Source organism: Saccopteryx bilineata, chromosome 5 (assembly GCF_036850765.1).
Source record: "Saccopteryx bilineata isolate mSacBil1 chromosome 5, mSacBil1_pri_phased_curated, whole genome shotgun sequence".
Classification (NCBI taxonomy): domain Eukaryota; kingdom Metazoa; phylum Chordata; class Mammalia; order Chiroptera; family Emballonuridae; genus Saccopteryx; species Saccopteryx bilineata.
Window position 1 is genome coordinate 12628147 of NC_089494.1, and position 16509 is coordinate 12644655.

General features: G+C 37.9%; 1 protein-coding gene across 5 annotated transcripts in view; it reads left to right on the forward strand.

Annotated features, from left to right (window-relative positions):
* DOCK10 (dedicator of cytokinesis 10) overlaps positions 1 to 16509 on the forward strand; it is a 197727-nt gene that overhangs the window by 67673 nt on the left and 113545 nt on the right. The gene's annotated exons all lie outside the window — the stretch shown is intronic.

The window sequence follows — 16509 nt, forward strand, 5'->3', positions numbered from 1 at the left end:
GTTACTCTGCCAACAAAGCCCTCTGCAGTTCCTGGAAATCAGCCCGCTGCAGGAGTAAAGTAATGATGAAGTAAGAGTAAGTCATGAACCCAAGAAGCCAAGTCAACGCGTAAAATACGCAGGGACTTAAAAGTCAGGCAAACAGTAAAGGATAGAAGTAAATATTTATATAAACATCTATACCTGTATGTGTGTGCACACACACATGATTATGTACTGCCCGTTATCTTGACAATGTTAGGTGACTAGGGTAAGAAAAGTTCACATTCTAAGCAGAGATTCTAGACCAGAAATAAGGGAATTCTGCAAGGGGAAAAAATAATGAAAACAGAACCCAAGAGTGAATAGGATTTACAAATTAGATTCAAAGCAGACACAATAAATATTTTGAAATCTCTGGGTTTCCACAGAAAAGTCACACTAACCACCAATAGAATAAATGGTTGGAATCAGAGCAGACACCGATTTCCCACGGGCACAAAAGGTCCTGCTGAAGCCAAGTCTGCAGGATGTTCATTGGTCGCACATGCGCACACACCCCCTCCCACACACACACATTCTCAGATCCTTAACTTTCTTTTTTTTTGAGGGAAATTTTTAAATTTAATTTATTGTGTTTACATAGATTCTAGTGTTGCCCCAATTGCATCCCCCTCCCCCGTATTCCCCTCAACATTTCCCTTGCCACTCTCCCAATAGCTCCCTCCTCCCCTTCTCCTCAGGTTTAATTCCGTTCCTCAGTTTACATTGTTCCTCTGATTCCTCAAATGAGTAATTCCTCAAATTTCTCTCTCTGCCTGGCTTATTTCACTTAACATAATAGTTTCCATGTCCATCATGTTGTTGCAAAAGGTAAGATTTCCTTCTTTTAATCCACTTGGTCCACTGACAAACACTTGGGCTGTTTCCAGATCTTTGCTATTGTGAATAATGCTGCCATAAAGATGGGGGTGCATTTCTTTTTTGAATCAGTGATATGGTGTTCTTGGGGTATATTCCTAAAAGTGGAGAGCTGGGTCAAAAGGCAGTTCCATTTTTAATTTTTTGAGGAATCTCCATACTGTTTTCCACAGTGGCTGCACCAGTCTGCATTCCCACCAGCAGTGCAGGAGGGTTCCTCTTTCTGCACATTCTTGCCAGCACCTATTCTGTGTTGTTTTGTTGATGAGCGCCATTCTGACTGGTGTGAGGTGGTATCTCATTGTGGTTTTAATTTGCATTTCTCTAATGATTAGTGATGCTGAACATTTTTTTATTTGTCTATTGGCCATCTGTATGTCTTCTTTGGAGAAGTGTCTATTCATTTCTTTTGACCATTTTTTGATTGGATTGTTTGTCTTCCTGGTGTTGAGGTTTACAAGTTCTTTATAAATTTTGGCTACTAACCCCTTATCAGTTGTGTTGTCGAATATGTTCTCCCATTGTGTGGTTTGTCTTTTTATTCTGTTCATATTGCCTTTAGCTGTACCAAAGCTTTTTAGTTTGATATAGTCCCATTTGTTTATCCTGTCTTTTATTTCACTTGCCCATGGAAATAAATCAGCAAATATATTGCTGCAAGAGATGTCGGACAGCTTACTGCCTATGTTTTCTTCTAAGATGCTTATGTCTTTATGATTTATATTTAAGTCTTTTATTCATTTTCAGTTTATTTTTATGAATGGTGTAAGTTGTTGGTCTAGTTTCATTTTTTTGCAAGTACCTGTACAATTTTTTCAACACTATTTGTTAAAGAGACTGTCTTTACTCCATTCTATGCTCTTACCTCCTTTGTCAATTATCAATTGTCCATAAAGGTGTGGGTTTATTTCTGGGTTCTCTGTTCTGTTCCATTGATCTATATGCCTGTTCTTATGCCAGTACCAAGCAGTTTTGAGTAAAATGGCCTTGTAGTATAACTTGATATCAGGAAGTGTGATACCTCCCACTTTATTCTTATTTTTCAAGATTTCTGAGGCTATTTGTGTTCTTTTTTGGTTCCATATAAAATTTTGGAATATGTATTCTATATCTTTGAAGTATATCATTGGTATTTTAATTGGTATTGCATTGAATTTATAAATTGCTTTGGGTAGTATAGACATTTTGATGATGTTTATTCTTCCTAACCATGAGTATGCTTCCTAAACATGAGTATGGTATATGCTTCCACTTGTTTGTATCTTCCTTGATTTCTTTTATCAATGTTTTGTAATTTTCCAAGTACAAGTCTTTAACTTCCTTGGTTAAATTTACTCTTAGGTACTTTATTTTTTGTTGCAATAGTGAAGGGGATTGTTTTCTTAATTTCTCTTTCTGACAGTTCATTGTTGGTGTATAAAAATGCCTCTGATTTTTGTGTATTAATTTTATACCCTGCCACCTTGCTGAATTCATTTATCAGGTCTAGTAGTTTTTTGACTGAGACTTTAGGGTTTTCTATATACAATATCATATCATCTGCAAATAATGATAGTTTTACTTCTTCTTTTTCAATTTGGATGCCTTTTATTTATTTCTTCTTCTTGTCTGATTGCTGTAGCTAAGACTTCCAGTACTATGTTGAATAAGAGTGGTGAAAGGGGGCACCCCTGCCTTGTTCCTGATCTTAGGGGGATTGCTTTTAATTTTTACCCATTAATTATGATGTTGGCTGTGGGTTTGTCATAGATGGCCTTCATCATGTTGAGGTGTGTTTCCTGAATTCCCACTTTGCTGAGAGTTTTGATCATGAATGGGTGCTGGATTTTATCAAATGCTTTTTCTGCATCTATTGAAATTATCATGTGGTTTTTCTCCTTCCTTTAGTTTATGTGATAAATCACATTGATTGATTTACGAATATTGTATCATCCTTGCCTCCCCAGAATAAATCCCACTTGATCGCGATGTATGATTTTTTTCATGTATGGCTGGATCCGGTTTGCTAATGTTTTGTTGAGGATTTAACATCTAAATTCATCAGGGTATTGGCCTATAATCTTCTTTCTTTGTGTTGTCTTTGCCTGGTTTTGGAATCAGAATTATAATAGCTTCATAAATGGAGCTTGGAAGTCTTTCTTCCTCTTGAATTTTTTGAAATAGTTTGAGAAGGATAGGAGTTAGTTCCTCTTTGAATCCTTGGTAGAATTCACCTGTGAAGCCATCTGGCCTGGGACTTTTGTTTCTTGGGAGTTTTTTGATAACTGTTTTGATCTCATTTGTTGTATTCGGTCTGTTTAAATTTTCTGATTCTTCTAGATTGATTTTTAAAAGATTACATGTTTCAAGGAATTTGTCCATTTCACCTAGCCTGTTTAATTTTTTGGCATACAGATCTTAATAGTATTTTCTTACAATATTTTGTATTTCTGTTGTGTCAGTTGTTATTTCTCCACTCTTATTTCTAATTTTATTTATTTGAGTCCTCTCCCTTTTTTTCTTGGTGAATCTGATTAAAGGTTCATCAATCTTGTTTACTCTTTTAAAGAATCAGCTCTTGGTTTTATTGATCCTCTGTATTATTTCTTTAGCCTCTATGTCATTTATTTCTGCTCTGATCTTTATTATTTCCTTTCTTCTACTACCTCCGGGCTTTATTTACTTGCTGTTCTTTTTCTAGTTCTTTTAGATGAAGGGTTAGGTTGTTTATTTGAGCTTTTTTTAAGATATGCCTATAATGCTATGAACTTCCCTCTCAGGACTACTTTTGCTGTGTCCCATAAATTTTTGTTGTTGTATGCTCATTATCATTCACTTTAAGGAATTTTAAATTTTCTTCTTTGATCTCATTGTTAACTCATTCATTATTTAATATCATGCTATTTAGTTTCCATGTGTTTGAGTATTTTTCAGTTTTTCTGTCGTGGTTGATTTTTAGTTTCATGCCATTGTGATCAGAGAAAATGCTTGATATGATTTCAATCTTCTTAAATTTGTTGAGACCTCTTTTGTGCCCTAACATGTGGTCTATCCTAGAGAATGTAGCATGAACACTTGAAAAGAATGTATATTCTGCTGCTTTAGGGTGAAATGTTCTGAAGATATCTATTAAATCAAGTTGATCTAGTGCAGCGGTTCTCAACCTGTGGGTCATGACCCCGGTGGGGGTCAAATGACCAAAACACAGGGGTCACCTAAAGCCATAGGAAAATACATATTTATTATACAATACATTTTTAAATAAAATATGTATTTCCGATGGCTACCCCAGCTTTTTTTTCATTTCCATTTGAATGAAATATTTTTTTCCAACCTTTTACCTTCAGTCTATGTGTATCTTTTGTTTTGAGATGTGTCTCTTGTAGACAGCATATGTATGGGTCCTGTTTTCTTATCCACGCAGCTACCCTATGTCTTTTGATTGTATCATTTAATCCATTTACATTTAAGGTTATTACTGATACATAGTTGTTTACTGCCATTTTATTCTTTAAAGCTATATTCCTCTTTTACTATATTCTTTTCCCCCTTTGTTCTATTTACAACAGAACATTTCTTGCAGCATTTGTTTGGTTGTAATGAATTCCTTGAATATTTTTTCGTCTGAGAAACTTTTTATTTCTCCCTCAATTTTAAACAATAGCCTTGCTGGATGAAGTAGTCTTGGTTGTAGGTTCTTGTTCTACATTACTTTGAATATTTCTTGCCATTCCCTTCTGGCCTCAAGTGTTTCTCTTGAGAAGTCAGATGTCATCCTTATGGGGGCTACTTTGTAGTTGATAGTCTTTTTTTCTCTAGCAGATTTTAATATTTTCTTTTTATATCTTAGCTTTGATATTTTAATTATGATATGTCTTGGTGTGGATTTCTTTGGGTTTCTCTTTCATGGAATTCTCTGTACTTCTTGAATTTGTGTGACTTTTTCCTGCATCAATTTAGGGAAGTTTTCAGCTATGATTTGATTGAATAAAGTTTCTATCCTTTGTTCTTTCTCCTCTTCTTCAGGAACCCCTATGATGCGGATGTTATTTCTTTTCACTATTGTCACAGAGCTCTCTTAGAGTTTCCTCAGACTTTTTGAGTTTCTTTTCACTGCTCTGCTTCTGTGCCTTCATTTATCTTGTCTTCTAACTTGCTGATTTGATTCTCAGCTTCATCCATCCTGATTTTAATTCCTTCCATTATGGTCTTCATTTCTGATATTGTATTTGTCATTTCTGACTGATTCTTTTTTATTATTTCAATGTCCTTTTTTATATTTGCTATCTCTTTAGTTAGGTGCTTGCTATGTCCATCTATTGTTGTTCTAAGATCTTTGAACATCCTAACAATCATTATTTTAAACTCTGCATCTGGTAATTTGATTATATCTGACACATTCAAGTCCTTTTCTGGGGATTTCTCTTGATTCATTTGGGTTACATTTCTCTGCCTTCCCATTCTGACTGTTTATAAGAAGGGTGTGGCCACAGGAGTCCAATGGGTGTGTCCTCTGTGTTTTCTAAGTGTGGTCTGTCTGCAGGCCCATCACACCTTCTGTGGCTGCTTCAGGTGTTTGGGTATGGGCAGTGCCAGCGCCAGCACGCTGGTCCAGTCACTGAAGTTTCTCCCTCTCCTCCACCAGTGGGGCTCTGTTCATGTGCCCCAGCTACATGCCCTGGCGGGCCTTGCCCTACACCCTGTCCCCTCAGGTGGGGCTATGCTTCACACTGGGGCTGCAAGCTTGGCACCACAGGTGGGTCTGCACACCTATGCTCAGCCACGGGTTTCTGCCATTGCTGTCTTTTACTCTGCCCCCGATGGCAGGGCTGCACTTGTACACTGGACTGCAAACCCCAGCTCTCAGGTGGGGCTGCGTGCCCCTGCTCAGCTGCAGTTCTTCGCCAGTTCTCTCACTTTTGCACTGCTTTCACCTTGCCCCTTCAGGCAGGATTGCAGGCAGGACTGCCTTGCTCACCCAGCCTGCAGCCAGGTTGGACCACTTTTGTATGCCCCTTCTGCCCCCGCCTGGTGGGACTGAGCTCGCACTGCAGTCATGGCCTGCCGTGCTTCTGCCCCTGCCTACAGGACCTCGCTTCCAAGTCCTGCAGTGTGGGTGGGGGAGCTGCAGCTCAGACCCTAGCACTCAATACTGTATTCCTGATGGCTCCCTCCTTCTAAGTGACTATGCTCTGAGTGCAGCAGGAGAGCTTCTGTTTGGCTGGTTCCTCCTTCCCTTTGTGGGTATTGCTGGTTCCAGGGGAAATATTCACTTCAGATTTGGGGTGTGATTCAGCCCAGGGATTAGGGTGGCTGTCCCTCAAAATGTTTCTCTCTGTGCCTCCTAGATTACTCTCTCTTCATGCTACTCCAGCCCTCTTCTCTCTTTTCATCCCCCAGAGTCCTGGTTGAGTGGTTGTTAAAGAGGTTTTCTGTGCAGTCCTTTTAAGAAGAATCCTGGGTCTGAGAAATCTGTCTCTTTCTCACAAACAGTATCCTGGCTTATTTTGCAGCTAAATACTGTCCATATGCTTCTTCTAGTCTCTGGGGCTGCAGTCTGGGGCTTTGGTTCTGGGCCCAGGACCCTCACCTCTCCGCTAAACTCACTTCCCACCACGTGAGTGCCCTCCAGGCTGCTGTTTGCGCCTGAGAGCTCAGCAGCCCACTCCACATTTTTGTTTTTCCCACCAGTCTCTGTGGCTTCTTCAGTGTTCCTCGGTTAAAGAGTCCTCTTAGTTTAGTCCAAAGTTGGTTTTTCCAGATGATGGTTCTTAAAATTAAGTCATTATCCAGTTTGGTTCTGGGAGGTGGAAGTTGGTACGTCTGCCTACTCCATCGCCATCTTGACGCTTGCCAAAGCTGAAGAAATATCACAGTCCTTAACTTTCTAACATCCATTGATACCATCTGAGAAGGGAATATGGCATGAAATAATTCCCAAATTTATTTGGCCGTGAAAAAAAATTCTGTCCACCCCCCCCCCCCTCAGTATCTTGAGGAACAGCCTGAGGAAATGCTGAGGAAAATCTCATGGAAGGAGACCACCTGGATCTCAGGGCCCCCATACAGCCCAAGTAAAGCAGGATCAGCTTTTCAGTGAACCTTGACATGCCTTTCATCAAGGACAATGTTGATGAAGAGAAAGGGGATATTAAAGACCTCATACGATCAAATAAACTGTTTCTTTCTTTTCATGGCCAAACCTTTATTCTTATTTAGTTCTTATCATTAATATCAAAGACATTTACCTTTATCCTGAGAGTAAACCTCTTGCAATACTAGGATACGCTCCAAGATACACCCAGTGATGTTTGTTCCATGGACTTGATCTCATGCAACAAAGTAAAATTATATACCAGGTTATGTCAAAGTTTGGAGTAAATAACAATGATCAGGAAGGTCAGAGTAACACCTTTTCAGCCTTGAAATTTCTCCTTCTTAACCTTCTACCTAGTTATCAGATTGCTTTTATCTCTTGTTCTAGAGATAAATGCAAATTCAGTGGCTTTAACAAGTGGCTCCTTTAGATACACATAGAAACTATTCTCAATTTAGTTAAGTGGAGTTAATCACCTTATCTCTACAAAGGGTGAAATTTTTCACACAGAAAGCTCTTCTCCCACTGATTTAAACTAGTACTATGGATCACATATAAAGTACATACAATAGAGGGCCTTGATCACTGTATGAAAAATTGGACTGGGTTCATTATTCAAAAAGATGTATTACTTACTAAGTTGGTGATGCCATGTGGATGTAACACAGTCCTTGCCTTCAAGGACCTCACCATCAGACAGGAAGTAACAGACCTGTGATATTTTTTATAATCCAATCTGAAAAAGTACCCCTGAAGTATTGCTATAAAATAGAGAAACAAGGTCAGTATCACATGTTAGAAAAAAAGAACTGAAGGCAGACCAGAGACTGGGTTGGTTGGCTTGGGAAATGAGTAAGACTGAAAAGAAGTTGAACAGATAGGACACTTTATTTTAATAGCCCAGCTTGGTTAAAGACTGCGGTGACAGTAAAAAGCTATTAAGAAGATAGAATTAACAGGAGTTGGTGATTGGAATGAAAGTGGAGGAGAGGAATATGTTGGCAGTGTCTTCCATCTTTCTTGCTTGAGTTATTAGCTAGAGAGCTGTGCCAGTAATTTAAATATGGTGCCCGAAGAAAGTGAAGATTACTTGGGCAGGGATAGCTGAAACAATTAAGATAAAGTCACTGGCCAACATCAGAGAGATGCCCAAGAAAGAGATAAATACACAGGTCTCAGCAGTGGGGCGAGAGTGGAGCAGTTGCTCTGGATTTGAAAGTTATAGCTTGGAGCTTAGAAGAGCTTTGCCCTGGAATGCCGTGAGGATTAAGCTGGAGCTGAGGAGCACATCCCTGAGCTATGCTCCCACATAAGGGGCTGGTAAAGGGTGGTTAGCATAGGGAGTGAAGATGAAGTGGACAAGGAGGTAGGGGGGAAACAAGGAGAAAGTGACTGCTCAGAATCAAAGAAGAGGCAGTAGCAGGGGTGAATACATGGCTGTAAAATGCCAAGAAGTGTCCAGATAAAGGCTCACTGATTTGTAATTCAGAGTCATGAGTGTTTCCTGAACAGAGGAGTTTCAGAAGGTGTGAACACAGCCTGATTACAGTAGGTTGAACTCTGTAGAGATGTGAGTCGTGATCTTATCAAACAAAGTGTCAATTATTGTTGTCCCTTTACCTAGCATGTACTTTGACAGTAAACCCCAACTAATATTTGGACTCTTAAGGTAGAATATTCTATGCATACCAAAGTTAAAAATTGTTCAATAGGCTATTAAATTATATATAAAAATATTGCTTAATTTATTTTTATATATATTGATTTGTTGTTTCCATTTATTTATGCATTCATTGGTTGATTCTTTGTATGTGCTGCAGATCGAACTGCAACTTTGACATATCAGGACAACTCTCTAACCAACTGAGCTACCCTGCCAGGGCTATTGCTTAATTTTTTAAGAAGCAAAAATTTTATAAACATGAAAAACAATACAATCAGATGAGTATAATATTGAAAATGAAATTTCTTGCCCTCTTCTCTTTCCACCATTTTGACCCAAACAAATAACATGCAAATGATTAAAAAAAATTATGTAATTTCAAGGTAGGATTTGCATCATATTGAGAAGTAAAAGAAATATGAAACAATGTGAGTTCTGGACATAGCAAAGAAAATTATGTGGACAGAGGGATTGGCCCTGATATTAAATGTATTTCATGCTGCCCATTTTTGTTGAAAGATATATATCTAACTAGAATGAGATGCATCTTGGCTCAAAAAAACACGGGAATATCATTTCTTACCTTTCTAATTAAAATAAATTGATGTGCTTTATATATATTTCACTGTGGACAGCATATTATGCACATTGGTAAAGAAACCACTCTTTTAATCAAAATACCTTTGTACTTTATACAAAAAAATTAAAACTAATATGTAAAATAATGTGCACTCAAATTTACCTAGAAGTAAGAATAAGTCTTTCAAAAAGAGATTCTGGTGTGTGTTTTTCTTTTCTTTCTTCTTCTTTATTTTTATTTTTGCATGTATAAATAAATTAAGTAAAAATGAATGCTGTTTTCTGATTCTGAATCATTGGGCAGCAAATGAATGATTCCAATGTATTAATTAACTTCAGACCGGAGCACAGTTAGCATGGTTTTCTCACTGCATTACTAACATCTTTGATATGACATCCTGGCTACGTGCACAAATTAAACCATTGGAAGAGACTGGAGAAAATAAAATTATAAAAATCTTGCCAAAACTAAAAAAAAATAAAAATAATTTTTTTAAAAGTCATTGTCTTCTCTTAACAAAATTAGTAAGAATAAAGAGATTTTTTTTTTTACTTTGTTTTGAAGAATGGGGCTCTTTCTAAATTCACTGATGAAGGTCTTACTGGAGGTTAAAGGAGTTTTCATTTTGTGTGTACTTTGTAAAAGTAAATTTATTAGTAAAGCCACTTATATTTGTGACTTAAAGAATTTAATGGAAAAATGTTATCAAAATCAGTTATTGTTCTGTATTTAGACTAGTTTTATACATATGTAATGACTTTATTTCTGTCATGGTAAGAACAAAATGGATCACCAAATTTTTTTTATTCTAAATATATAGCATGAAAGATAATAAGCACACAAAAGTTGACGAAGGTAAATTCTAATGCATTATTTTTAGTGGCATTAGAACAAAATCTATATGAAAAACACTGATGAAAACAAACAGGGTTTTGTGTTTCACATCGATGACCCTGAAGAAATTTATTTTCTCGTCTCCAAAATAGTCTTCTTTCTAAATATACAGAAGTGTTCCAATTCTAAATTGGCTGCCTCTTCTTTACAATAAAAATTATCCTTGTAGTGTCTGGTGGTGAATGAGTGAAAACTGGATGTGCAGGTCAGAGACCCTGCCATGCAGGTACAATCAAGAACCCATTTTCAGTTTAACTTAATATTTCAGGTTCATTGAATTACAACCCAGATAACCCAGATTTTATGCCTCACATGAAAAGAATGATTAGATTACAATATATTATTAAGGATTTTAGTACCATCTAGATCTAGGTGGGAAATTAGAGTGTATGTTTCCAGGTCAGACACAGGTGTGATTTAGGAAACTCTAATTTCACATTTTGTTCAACCGCCTTATTATAATATAGTCTAAAAGAAAAACAAAACACACACAGACACACACACACACACATATTTTGATTCACTTTCAACTTAGAATCAATAAAGAAAATAAATTAGTCTACTCTATAGTGCAAAATAACAAAATAGTTAAAAAATAATTCTCTCTTATGGTTGACATTTTATATGACACTCTGGTGTGTATTGTGTACTTGATCTCACTATCTGAGATCAAGTAATAGTTTAAAAAAATCAAACCCAAATCCACTAAATAAGATTGTGCTATAGTTTCTGAAACTGAGTCATAGCTATATCTACATAATTTATCTTGTCCAACCCATTATTTTTATTTCTCTCCTGAGCATAGTATACATTTAAAAATTATTAACTTATTTTTATGCGGCAGACAGAAATTATTTAATTTTAAAGGAGTATGTAATGTGATCCAATTTAAAAAGTGTTTTCAGTGTGTTTTTTTCTTTTTCTCTAAAATATCAGTGTATTTAATGCCCATATTTCCTAGGTTTGCAGGAATCATCCCGTGTTCTACCTGTTGGCCTGGTTATTGGCATCTCCTTTCAAAACTGAAGTGTCTCAATGTGGACAATAAATTATCCAACAACATTTTCCACACATAATTTGCCTAGATTTACCCCATATCATGATGCTCCATTTTCAACATTTATACAATAGCCATAATTATTCCTAGATTTTATAAAGAATGGCATGAATATGAAAATTACCACAGTCATTTTACAAAAATAGAATTAATCCCAGTGGTGAATAACGGCCTAAATGAACACCTTTTGTGGTTGCATCAATCTTTCTGGCAAGAAAGTAGCCATGTAATTAAATAAACCTGTATAGCTAGAAAGAAAAATAATTTTCCATCTAAAAAACCATTTATTACCTGCTTATTCCTCTGTATCCAGAATCTAATAATCAACCCCTTTCAGAGATGGATAAATTACATTGCCAAACCCAAATTGCTATTTGAGGTAGATAACATAACTTGAATCGATTCTGATGATTTGCTAAAAAGGAGGGGGGGGGAATGAAATATTTTCTTTATAATATTCTGCTGCTCTTTACGCTTTACAAATCTTTTCTAGAATATTTAGATCTTAAGAACTTTCAAAGTTTCATATAAAAGATTCATTCATTCAATTAATATAGATTGAATATTCACTATAAATAAAACCCCATGGTGGAGTTATGTTCCCTGCTCTTTTGAAAAGTTGTGTCTACTCCAGTGAAAGCCAGAGGATGATCTCAGTTACTCACGTTCACTGTATGAAGTTAGGACCCTCATGCTCTCAGTTCATAGACAAACAGTGCAGTGAGGACCAAGCCACACTGTCACTCCAATGGAATGATGGATTTAGCCGCACACCCCCCACCAACAGATTCTGATTCAGTGGATTCATGTGGAACCCTGGAACCTGCGTTTTAATCAGCAACCGCAAAACATGCATGCATACGAGACAGTCGGAAACACTATCTTAGTGTCATAAAAACCTTGACCTGTGACTTGGCTCGGTTTTTGTGTGCCTACACCTATCACAGACAGAGATGGTGTGTGCAAAGGCTGAACAAACAAACATATGGTAATAACTGAACAAAATGTGAATTGGGTCATTCCTGTTTGGAAGAATTAACTAGCTCAGCACATTTCACCTTTGACATAGGCTGTGGCAGCCTCCATTTTCAAGGAGATAAGGAATTGGTATTTTGAAACTGGTATTATGGGATTGGGTTAGTAAGGGTAAAATGGAGCTATTATTGCTTTATGGTAGTGAGCAGAGTTGTAGCCTGTGACTGAATTGGCGACAGGTCATTTCAGTTTAGTTTTTGGACAAAGAAGAGCTGTAGTCATAATTATAATAGTTCTTAATGATCCTCTTTAGAGTGACTGTGTGGGCTGGAACAAAGAATAGAGGATAATTTTTTATGCATAACATTTCCAAAATGCCATAACTATGTAAGAGAAACATTTATGTGTTTGTCAAATGCACTGGCTTTCTCAGAATCAGAGAAGTCAGAGATTTAGAAGGATTCTTAAGAGTCATCTAGTCTAACCCTAATTCTCATCTACCCACCAATAGATACAGGAAATCTAGCACATAAATTCATGAAGGGTTTGATTAAAACAAGACTATTTGATAATCAGAGCTAATATATCTCTCCAGACCTATGCTTTTATAAATTAAAGAAAACAAGTTACTATCAACTATTCAGAATAGGAATTACAGATTGAATCAAACTCTGGAAAAATTAATTTTTCAAAACCAAGTATTAAGTACTTACCTTATGCTAAGTGCTTTATCAGAATTATGTTATTTGATCCTATTAAAGCTGGTGTTATTTAGACAGATGAAGAAATTTAGAGGTATTAAGTTACTTAATTGAGATCACATAGCTAATACCAAAATCCAAAACCAGATCTTGACTCCAAGACAGAAACAGAAATTCCATAGAAATATCTAGAATTATGGCTCAGATATGCTTAAAAGGGGGGTGGAGGGGGGGCTGCAATCACACACAATTCATAAACTTGCTGAATGGACATTTAGAGTCAGACAAATACAGTTTGAAATCTTACTTCTATCACATGTAGGATCTTGGGCAAAGATCTGAGCCACTCTTTGCCTCTATGATCTATAAAATGGGAATAATAAAATCTCATTGAGTGCTTATTAAGATTATGTGTAAAACACGCAGTAGTACAGTATCTGACAAGCACTTACCACTTCAAAACGAAAAGGTGTTCTTTAATATAGCACCTATGCTATAGGTTAATGTAAGAAAGTACTACAGTCATTTTGGGTTAGTGGGCTTCAGGCTTACCACATCTCAGATTCATTCAGTTAAACCTGTGGCATGTTGTAGATATTGTATATAATATGCATAAGTATACATGTTTTTCATGGCCGAGCGTAAGTCCTGTTAATAGCAAGAAAAGACAATGAGTAAGTCAACGCAGCTTTGTTCCATTAAAACCTCTAGGTCAGAAAGTATAGAAATAGATATTATGGAACAGAAATTTCTAATCCACTACAGTATTATAAACATTCAATAGCTATAACTGAGATCCAAATAAATAAATTGGTTTGACCAAAATCCTGTTGGAAGTGAGTGCTAATTCTAGAAGACCTGTAGCTCTGGGCTCAATGATGTGCCTTCTATTTGCATTTTGTTTATAGAGAACTCACATTAGTTTGGCAAATTTTTTTTTCTGAAGTGAGAAGGGGGGGGAGGCACACAGACAGACTCCCATATGCGCCCGACTGGGATCCACCCAGCATGCCCACCAGGGGGCGATGCTTGGCCCCTCTGAGGCGTTGCTCCACTGCAATTGGAGCCATTGTAGCACCTGAGGTAGAGGTCATGGAGCCATCTGCAGCACCCAGGCCAACTTTAGTCCAATGAAGACTTGGCTTCAGGAGGGGAAGAGAGAGACAGAGAGAAAGGAGAAGGGGAAGGGTGGAAAAGCAGATAGATGTGTGCTTCTCCTATGTTCCCTGGCTGGGAATCAAACCCGGGACTTTCACACTCTGGGCCGACGCTCTGCCACTGAGCTAACTGGCCAGGGTAGTTTGGCAATTTTTAAGTCAAGAATTTAAAAAATAATTTGAGTATTCTATCTTAAGCAAATAATCCAAGATGGGTAGGACTTGAGGGAGGATGGGAGGACCATATGCATGAAGACACATTCTGAAGTGTTTTTTTCAACCCTGGCACAAAGTTTCCAGCAGCCACAATAATCACTCATTCTGTCCTCTTCTGTAAGTCTTTGCTCAATGGGCAAATGCAATACCCTAACCATTCTATGCAAATTGATCCTCTTTCCTCAGCTTTCTTCCCCCACCCCCAATTTATTTTATATAACACCATTTGCTAACATACTGCACAATGTACTTATTTGTTTTATTTATTAATTACCTATCACAAAGGGGTGAGTTTCAAGAGGGAATAAAATTTAGCCTCTTGTTCACTGATTGGTTCCCATTGCTTAAGACAACCTCAGGCACACAGTAAGGGCTCAATAATGTCTGTTGAATGAATGAATATCTTCAAAACTAAGAGGCTGGATTAGTAAATTAGGGTATGAAACTTTATCCTACTTCTTCAAAGAGGTCATGGAATTTAGAAAGAAAATGTAAAAATCTCTATAGACTATCCCATTAAGTGAATAAAAAATGATTTCAATTCAAATATACACTTAGAGGGGAACAAAGTACCACTATGTACCAGAAAAAATATTGGAAGGGAATGCGAAAAGGAAGTGGGTTTTATTCCTTTTGTTTCCTATTTTAAAATATTTATGTTTTGTTTCATTTGAGAACTACAGCGAGGTCTTGAGAAAGGAAGTAAGTGAGAGAAGTTGAGAAAGAACTAGACTCAGGAGCGCCTGTCTCCAAGGCTTGGGACACCGTGGGCCTCTGTGCTCCCTCCTTGAATGCCTGGCATCTTCATATGAAACGAAGATGGAGCATTTTAGCCAAGGAGCATTTCAGGGCTTGGTTTTCCTCTTATTTCCAGAAACCTGTCATCTGCAGAATTGGCCCAGGAGTTGGCAAGTTAAGAAATTTAATATTAGCTGAATATTCGGTTTTGTTCCCATTCCTTCCATTCCAGCCATCCCAGATCCCCTGAATTCCCTTTTATTGTTACCCGTGTCTGTTTGTCTGGCTGCCGTGGTATTTTTAAACTCTTCTCCTGCTGCCTTGCCATCCTCCTCCTCCTCCTTCTCCTCCTCTTCCTCCTCCTCCTGTCTGTCCCAGGCTCATGTATTGTTTCACCCTCAGCTCCTGGTTTGTGCGTGGGTGTTTTCCTGAACAAATCAAGTTGTGGTGCTGAGAAAGCTCAAGGCCAGAGGAATCTAGCAAGGCTGAGGACTCCTAATCCCCTCTGCCCTCTCTCTCCCTGCCTCGTTGCTGCCTCTTGAGCCCGGTGCCTGCGCCCAGCGTTCCCCATCAACCCTTCTGCACCATCCTCGGGCCACGTCCTCCCACTTCCTGATTCTGCAAAGGCAGTGCCGTGCTCTCTGCTCCAAAGCCCTTCTGCACCTTGAGTGGTTGCTGTCACAAAGAGATCCTGGCTGTCCCCTGCTTGGTTACAAAGACAATCCCAGGTCTTTATTCCTCATATTGCATTAAGTTTATTGCTCCTCTTACTTCCTCTAAAGCTAGAGGACAAAGTTTCCTTCTCAACTGAATAGCTGTTGAATCCCCAGAATCACGTCATTTTAGAATCCAAAGGAACCTTAAAAGCCACGTTGTGAAATCCCCATTACCAACCCTCAGTCAATACAGGGCTAAGTGCACGGTAGTGTCTGAGAAGTAAATACGGTCCACTCCTCCGTTCTGGACCATTGTAAGATAATTATTTTCTGCTGTCAATTTTTGTTTGTTTTTTTTTAAAGTTTTTGGTCATCTTTTTTATAAAAGCCACGAACAACCATGGAGAAGGCTGAACCAGAAGAAAACTAAAATGTGGATTTCAAGGTGACAGCAGGGCTGATACAAAGGGACAAAGAAAAAGTTCCCAAGGCAAGAGAAAGAAGCAATGGGCTAAAATCATGATAAGAGGATTACAGATAAATGAGAACGCCTTTCACTGCTAAGAACTATTACATAGCTGCAAGGAGTTGCCAAGGAAGGCTGAGAATGATGGCACTTGAGGTTAGCAAGGGGCCCTTGGTGTGATTCAGCAAGTGATTACATTAGGGCTGTCTTGATGGAACAAATTAGAATAAATATGTTAAATGGTTTCTCCTCCAGGAGTCTGAGAAAGGCTAGATTTTCATTTTCACTGGAAAATGTGAAATGATTACAGTGAGCAAGCCCCTTACCTGCCTTAGCAACGCTAACATAACTACCTTCGCATGACCCCGGAGATCAGGAGAACTGTATTCACGGTGGTCTTTGTCAGGACAGCTGAATTTTTTCATGATAT